Source organism: Pygocentrus nattereri, chromosome 18 (assembly GCF_015220715.1).
Source record: "Pygocentrus nattereri isolate fPygNat1 chromosome 18, fPygNat1.pri, whole genome shotgun sequence".
Classification (NCBI taxonomy): domain Eukaryota; kingdom Metazoa; phylum Chordata; class Actinopteri; order Characiformes; family Serrasalmidae; genus Pygocentrus; species Pygocentrus nattereri.
In genome coordinates this window covers 19086327-19095014 of record NC_051228.1, presented here as the reverse complement: position 1 = coordinate 19095014, position 8688 = coordinate 19086327, and positions in this window count along the sequence as shown.

The window sequence follows — 8688 nt, the reverse complement described above, 5'->3', positions numbered from 1 at the left end:
AGAGGCTCTGCACTTCAACTACACAATTCATCTCCACCAAAAGAGATTAATTAATATATCAAATCTCTGCTTTTTGCTCTCGCAGCTTTCATCTTTGAACCCTGTGCGGGGGGTGTGTGAAGTTGCTGAAAAGAGTGAGAAATACCCAGCAGCGGCTTAATTATCTCCGCCTTTGACCGAGTGAGGGGTTTCGATTAAAATGGTGATTCAAGAGCCAACATGAGTTAACAAAGAAGCTGCATCTGGCCATTATTAGCATGAAACAAACTCACAGTACTTTCAATGGCCATTGGCCTTCAGGGCAGTGCATGCAGAGGCTTCGCTTTAGTAAGAGAAAAAGGGCTCTTATCCTACATTTTTATTGTGTTTTCTTTCATGTAAGGGTATTGGTATATTGTGGTGCCACCACTGGACTTAAGGTTTGGGCCAACTGGGAGAGCTGAGAGAAACACTTGGAGGACTTCTAGGATGCCTCTCCACTGTCCTTGTTTAGCTTAAATAAAATGCGCCAAAGATGTTGTTTGTTAATTGGAATGTGTATTACCTGCTTCATTGTGTCCTTTTGTGTTTAATTAGAATGGTTGCAATGTTCACCTTCTCGGTGTGCTGCTTTCCTGTTGGTGATTTTCCCCCATTTCCATGTGTGAGGAGTTCTCTCTCTGTTCTTATAGTATAGAAAATAGAAGTCTCTGTGTCTTCTTCTGTACCAAACTTCTACACTGGTGTCAGAAGTTAATAAAGTCAATAAAAGATAATATCACTGAATGATAGCATGTTCATCCATATAATGTGCAGGTGGACTCTGGGTTTCTGATTAATATGTAAAACAGACCTGCATATAGGAGAAACCTCAAACCCGCAACAGATTAGGCGTTTCTAAGCTTGACGCTTTCAAACAAGCTTATTAGCATGCTAGTTTGCTGTGGCTAATAGCAGGTCTTTATCTCATGTTCTTACATCCTTTTAAACATAAGATGGTCTGTAGGAGATGAAGTGAGCTGCCCCCCTTCACTTGAGAGAAGGGTTTTCTGTGAGGAAATGTCTCCTCATTGTGTCAAGAGCTAATAGTCCACAGGTGAAGAGAGGCAGGGTGAGCAGTCGAGATCCTGAGGCGTCTTTATTCTGTCTCCGTGAATTGATGCTTTGCTCCAGCTGCGATGAATAGGGCAGACTATGTGAATGTGAAAAGCACACTCGAGTCTAAATGATCGCAGGATACTTGGAGAGCATGCTAATACTCTAATACTGGTGAGCATGCTAATGTCGCAGGCTATGCAAATACTGGAGAGCTAGCTAGCATTGGAGTGTATGCTAATATCAGGCGGTATGCTAATGCTGGGTCTCCATTAAGGGCAGAAGGTGCTGAAAATAGGACCAATGATGAGACATTAGCATCTCAGAGAGTCTTTTACTGGATGAAAATGGACTTTTCTTCATGAACTATGAGGCTGGTTGCTATTGGCTGCATAATAAATAGGGATATTTTTCCCTGGCTTTTAGTTTTCACAAGTTGTGCTGTCGTGTTTTACAACATAATAATGGGTCATTTGCTTTACTTTAGATTTACTATGTTTTAGCTGGTTTCATAGAAGTGTTTTTGAATGCTGTTTTTTTAGTGGGAACAACAATCTACTTTATAAGCTATGGTGCAAAACAAAACTTTCTATTCTAAATATTTTGATATGAGGCCAATGATGATAAGCATCTTAGTCTTTTGTATGTCTTTAATAAGACAGAAGTGGAATTTCATGCATGAATTATGAGGCGGGAAGCCATTGTCTGTATAGCAAATGAAAAATATAGGGCTAATTTTCTCTGCACAGCAGTTTTTTATTAGCTGCCTTGATGTTGCACTTTAGATTGATGTGTCAAGGGATAAAATATTTCATTTAGATGCTTTTTAATAGTTTTTGTGTTTGGCATACAACAAAATGTGGAAGCTAACAAAGCTGCAAGGCAAAAAAAGGGTTTAAACAGCCAAACACATGTGGAGGAAAGCGCCAAATGGCAGTTCTGTTACCCTACCCAATGGTTGCCTGCACTAACTAGCACTGAGTAACATGGGGAGAGAGCGAGGCCAATTGTGGTCTTTGGGACTCCAGGCCACAGATTGCTGTAGCATTGCCAGGAATCGAACTCGTAATCTCCTGATGATAGGGCTAACGCTTAAACCACTCAAGACCACTTGATTTTAGAGCTGACCTGTATTAGAGAACACCACATCCATTATTTCCTTAAACAATCTAAAAGGTTGGCTCATCAGACCACAACATACAGTGCATTTACACTAAGCATTAATCCATTGCTGCTGAGCTCAAGCCCAGAGAAGTCGGCAGCATACAGTTTTAACCTGCATTTGTGGATGCAGCGATGTTTAATGACAATAATTTGTGTTCCTGAGCCCATGTGCTGATATTGTTACAGAAACATGCCAGTTTTTATTGCAGTGCCGTTTAAGGAGTCAGAAGTCACAGGCATACAGTTGTGGTTTTCCGCCTTGAATATAACTAACACTTCATAAGCTTGTGAATTATACATTCCATGCGGAACGCGTGTATTTATACAATATATGTATTTGTACATATATATTTTGATTAATGCAAATGGCCAAATCCTGTTCTGTTCAACATATTTAATAAATAAAAATATGTGGCCTTTTGTATGGCATGAAAATGCAATTTAGTTCAGATTTAATATTCTTCTATATTAGATTTGGAGCTTCTGCATCTGTTAGATCCTCAGAAGCATTGCAGCGTTTTGAAGAAACCTGCATAAAAGTCCCAGAAAAAGGATATTTTATCCTTTTAATGGAGATTGTTTTAGTGATGTTGGCATACAGGAGACGGCTGCTTTGCTGCTGAAAAATACCAGATGCCCATTGAGATGGAAAAGGCACAGCAGGCTTTAGAAGACTTCCTAACAACTTCCTGCATCCGATTTGAAACTCAATGTGAAATTTATTTCAGGAATAAGGAAATCAGACACTTTTGTTTGACAGTAGTTTTGTGTGCTTTGATTACTCATGGCAGTGACAGTATATCCACTCCAATATTAGCTGTGAACGACTAAACATACATAAAATTACACCCGGTCACATGTGTCTGTTATACATTATTTTGCCAAAAGTATTCACTCACCAATCCAAATCATTGAATTCAGGTCTTCCAATCACTTCCATGGCCACAGGTGTGTAAAACCAAGCACCTAGGCCTCCAGACTGCTTCTACAAACATTTGTGAAAGAATGAATCACTCTCAGGAGCTCAGTGAATTCCAGCATGGTACCGTGATAGGATGCCACCTGTGCCAAGTCATGAAATTTCCTCGCTGCTAAATATTCCACAGTCAACTGTCAGTGGTATTATATAAAGTAGAAGTGATTGGGAACGACAGGAACTCAGCCTCAAAGTGGTAGGCCATGTAACATGACAGAGTGGTGTCAGCGGACGCTGAGGTGCATAGTGCACAGAGGTCACCAACTTTCTGCAGAGTCAATTGCTACAGACCTCCAAACTTCATGTGGCACTCAGATTAGCTCAAGAACAGCATAGAGAGATTCATGGAATGAATTTTCATGGCCGAGCAGCTGCAGCCAAGCCTTACATCACCAAACGCAATGCAAAGCGTTGTATGCAGTGGTGTAAAGCGCCTCCACTGGACTCTAGAGCAGTGGAGATATGTTCTCTGGAGTGATGAATCACGCTTCTCCATCTGGTAATCTGATGGACAAGACTGGGTTTGATGGTTGCCAGGAGAATGATACTTGTCTGACTGCATTTTGCCAAGTGTAAAGTTTGGTGGAGGGAGTATTATGGTGTGGGATTGTTTTTCAGGAGTTGGGCTTGGCCCCTTGGTTCCAGTGAATGAAATTCTTAATGCTTCCTTTTGTACAATTTCATGCTCTCAACTTTGACTGCCAGGCCTTCTCGTCCAACGTTAGTGTCTGACAAATGCACTTCTGGAAGAATGGTCAAAAATTCCCATAAACACACTCCTAAACCTTGTTGAAAGCCTTCCCAGAAGAGTTGAAGCTGTTATAGGTGCAACGGGTGGGTTGACATTATATTAAACCCTGTGGATTAAGAATGGGATCTCACTCAATTTCACATGCGTGTGAAGGCAGACGAGCGAATACTTTTGGCAATATAGTGTATTTGATTCCTGATAAGATTTTAGCCACATGTGTTTTACACTTGGCAGTCTAATCTATTTGGTTAGTTAGAATGAAATCAGATTGTTGTGTGAAACAGAATATGTAAATCTGCTCATTACGAAGCAACCAATTACCAGCTGCTTATCCAGTCAGTCTCTTCATCTGCAGTTTGTTTTGTACAGTAGTGTTTTGCGCAGTAGTATTGCTATTAAGCATTATGTTTTGTTTGGTCCCCAACAATGTATGTCCTCCATGATTATCTGCCTTGACATGGATAACATGGGTTTTTGGTGCTGGGAGGGGATTCGATTGTACTGGGGGGAGTTTTGGTTATACTATGTGGGGGTGTAGTTGTACTGGGAGGAGTTTTGGTGGTACTGTGAGGAGTTTTGGTTGTACTGGGACAAGTTTTGGGTGTGTCTTTTGGGTGTGTCTTGGAGAGACAGATGTGTTTACGCTGCCATGACATGTGATTATGTGAGATATAATTCGGATATTCAAAATGCATGAAGTGACGAGGTATAAATGAGGTCTTTGTTTTGCCAGGCAGAAAGAGCCCCAGACTGAACTGGGTGTAATGGAAAGTGGTGGCCACTAGATGGCAGAGCAGAAGTTTGTAAATTCAATGCATTTTCTGCCACTGCTGTATGTAAGGAGTCGAGTGTTCTTGACTTCACAGTCAGGGTGTCAGGGCTGATGTGTGACAGAAGGATAGCAGCAAGAGTGAAAGGGAAGGTTTTCAAGACGTAGTGCATCCTGCTATGATGTATGGTTTGGAGACTGTGGCTCTGTCTAAAAGACAGGAGGCTGAGCTGGAGGTGGCGGAGATAAAGATGCTGAGATTTTCATTGGGAGAGACAAGGATGGACAAGATTAGAAATGAGCAGATCAGAGGGACAGTGAAGGTGGAGCAGTTTGGAGATAAAGCCAGAGAGGCCAGGTTGAGATGGTTTGGACATGTGTTGAGGAGGAATAGTGGATATATTGGTCAAAGAATGTTGGAGATGGAGCTGCCGGGTAGAAGGAGAAGAGGTAGACCTCAGAGAAGGTTTATGGATGTAGTGAAGGTGGACATGGAGATGGTTGGTGTAAAAGTAGAGGATGCAGTGGATAGGGCAAGATGGAGGCAGATGATCCGCTGTGGCGACCCCTAAAGGGAGCAGCCGAAAGAAGAAGAAGAAGAAGAGAGAGAGAGAGAGAAAAGAGAGGGAAAGCAAGAAAGATAGTTAGAGAGAAAGAGAGACTGAAGCAGAGACAGAGAGAGAGCAGAGAGAGAGACAGAGTGATAAAGGGAAAGAGAAAGAAAAAGATAGAAACAGAGAAAGATGGCGAGTAAGAGCAGAGAGTGAGAGAGATAGAACGAAGAGAGAGTGAAAGAAAAAGAGACAGAGGAACAGGGAGAGAGAGATAGAGAGGAGATGCATCCATTCTTCATCCTGCAGTGGCATATTTACTTGAGTAGAATAAACAATTAGCAGCGTATATCACACACACGTCTGTCTATTCCCACAGTGGGCAGCACAGCCTGACCTCTGACATCCGTAAGAGCAGCGGTCATGTGAGAAAACAGCACAGATTCCCTCCAGTGTAAAAATACACCACATTCCCAGTTTTCCCAGCCAGAGGAATTCCTGGGAAGCGGTTTGGGTGGCTGTGAGGATAAAGAAGCTGATGACAAAGATAATTATGATGATGATGATGAGTCAGTTTATTGTCATATACCTTTATTAATATGTCTATTACTATTCCTCTGTTTGAATTTTGTACAGATTCCTTTCTGAGGACATGCACAGCAAACATAAAAGATCTGAAATCTAGTCAAAATATCTAATATTTCTCTTTATGGAATTATTGTAATTCAATTCTTAGATTATTTATCTAATTTCTGTACATTTATGTTTGATTTATGTGATTTAAATCTAGTGAAAGTGGTTATTGCACTGACAGATCATTTGACTTGTTTTAACAAGTCAAATTATCTTCCATTGGACTAAAACATCTTAATTAGATAAAACTACATAAAAAAAGCAAAATGTTCAAAATACAACCCCATTTCCAAAAAAGTTGGGATGCTGTGCAAAATGTAATTAAAAACTAAATTCAGTGATGTGCAAATCATTTAAACCCTATATTCCAAGACAACAAATTAAAGGCTAAAATTGAGAAATTTTATTCTTTTTCGACAAAACTCTGCGAATGTCTGGGAACTGAGGAGACCAACTGCTGTAGTTCTGAAAGTGAAATGTTTTCCCATTTTTGCTTAACATAGGATTTTATGCTGCTCAACAGTTCAGGGTCTGCTTTCTCGCATATTTCATTTCATAATGTGCCAAATCCTATCACTGGTGACAGGTCTGGACTGCAGGCAGGCTGGCCATGCTGTTGTAATTCATGTAGAATGTGGTTTGACATTGTCTTGCTGAAATAATCAAGGCCTTCCCTGAAAAAGATGTCGTCTGGACGCCAACATATGTTGCCAAAACATGTATATATCGTACAGCATTAATGGCGTCTTCACAGATGTGCGCATCACCCATGCCATGTGTATTAACGCACCCCATACCATCATGAATACTGTCTTTTGACCTGTGCACAGATTACAAGCTGAGTGGTCTTTAGACCATAGGACACAGTGTCCATGATTTCCAAAAATAAATTAAAACATTGATTTGTTGGACCACTGGACACTTTTCCACTTCCCCGGTGGCATTTCTGGAACCTGTTTATATATGATTTCTTCTTTGCATTTGTGGATGCAGCGCCAAACTGTTTTTATAGACAGTGGTTTTCAGAAGTTTTTTCTGAGCATAGGCAGTGACTTTCAGTACATAATCGTGTTTGTTTTTAATGCATTAATATTATTATGTACCATAGATGATGAAAAGCAAAGGTTCTTTGCTATTTTATGTTGAGAAATGTTATTATTAAATCATTGCGCTATTTTCTTGTGCAGTCTTTTACAGAGTGGTGAACCCCTCACTTTTACTTCTATACTTTTTATACAAAGTCATGTTACTGACCTGTTGCCAGTCAACCATCAGGTGTTTTTTAAGCATTACACAGCATTTGGTTGCCCCGTCCCAACTTCTTTGAAACATGCTGCTGGCATCAAATTCTAAAAGGCCATATACTTTTTAAAAAACTATAAAATTTCTCCATTTCAGTATTTGATATTTTCTCTTTGAAGCATTTTCAATTAAATGTAGGGTTTAAATGAGTGGCACATTATTGCATTTTGTTTTCATTTACATTTTTTACAGCAGTTTTGGAAATGGGGTTGTAAAATAATCTTATATTATTTTTACAATAATCCCATAAAGAGAAATGTTAGATATCCTGTGTGTGACAGAGAAAGAAAGCAAGCAAGAAGGAAAGAGCAGAGAGAGGCAGAAATTTAGGGGAGATAGAAAGCTGAGAGAGGACGGATAGTATAGGCAGAGAGAGAAAAGGAAATAAAAAGAAGGGGAAAGAGAAGGAGAGAAAGTGAGAGAAAGATAGGAAGGGAAGAGAGGGAGAGAGAGATCAAGAATGTAAGGAGAAGAGAGAGAATAAGATAAAGATAGAGTGGAGCATAGAAAGAGAGAGAGACAGGGAAATAGAGATAAGGAGAAGACAGAAAGAGAGAGTAAGAGAGGAAAAGAGGGAGAGAGGGAGAAGTAAAAGGAGAGCGAAAATGACAGGTGATAAAGTGAGTGGAAGCCAAAAGAAAGAGAGAGAGGTAGAGAGAGAGACATAGAGAGAAGGCCTGTGTTGATGATCCCGCTGAGGAGTGCTCTCCTAAAGGTGCTGAAATATGTCCAGTGTAAACAGGCAAGTCCAGCACTCCGCTCTCTGACCATTTCGGTAACATAGTTGTACACAATCCAAAAAGAGTAGATTCACCACTGAATCTCCAAACTGGCTGGAGATTGAAGCTGCAGAAAACCCATCATTCATTCAGCATTTCTTCACTGACTGTAACGTCTGGGTTCAATTTTAGTAGGAATATCTCTACAGGAAATATTCAAATTAGCCATCATATCATAACAGGAAATATGTCTGGTGATATTTGAGCCACAGAGTGGTCGGAAGAGCGGATCGGTGCTAATTAATAACTTTCCATTATATCATTGCAAAATAATCCATCAGATAAACTTCCTGATGGCCTTAAAACAATATACACACAGAGATTGGTTCAGATTTCGTCCCATGTCGTTATAGACGGGCTCTGTGCTGGTCTGCCTTCTGCCTCGCTGTGATGATGGAAATATACAAACCAAGAGAGTTTCTGCCATCATTTCCCAGCCAGTGCAATAAAGGCAGGTTTGGACTTTTATGATATGTTGCGATCATTGCAACAAGTCATGATATGCTTTCCAAAGTTCACAGGTATCATCACGATTACAACCAGTGATGCCACATGATCAAACTGAAACTGCACAGTAAAAATGAAATAACTGGATGTTAGGCCACACACACACACACACACACACACACACACATGCACACACACACACACACACACACACACACATACATTTTCTAATCCTTCTGGCC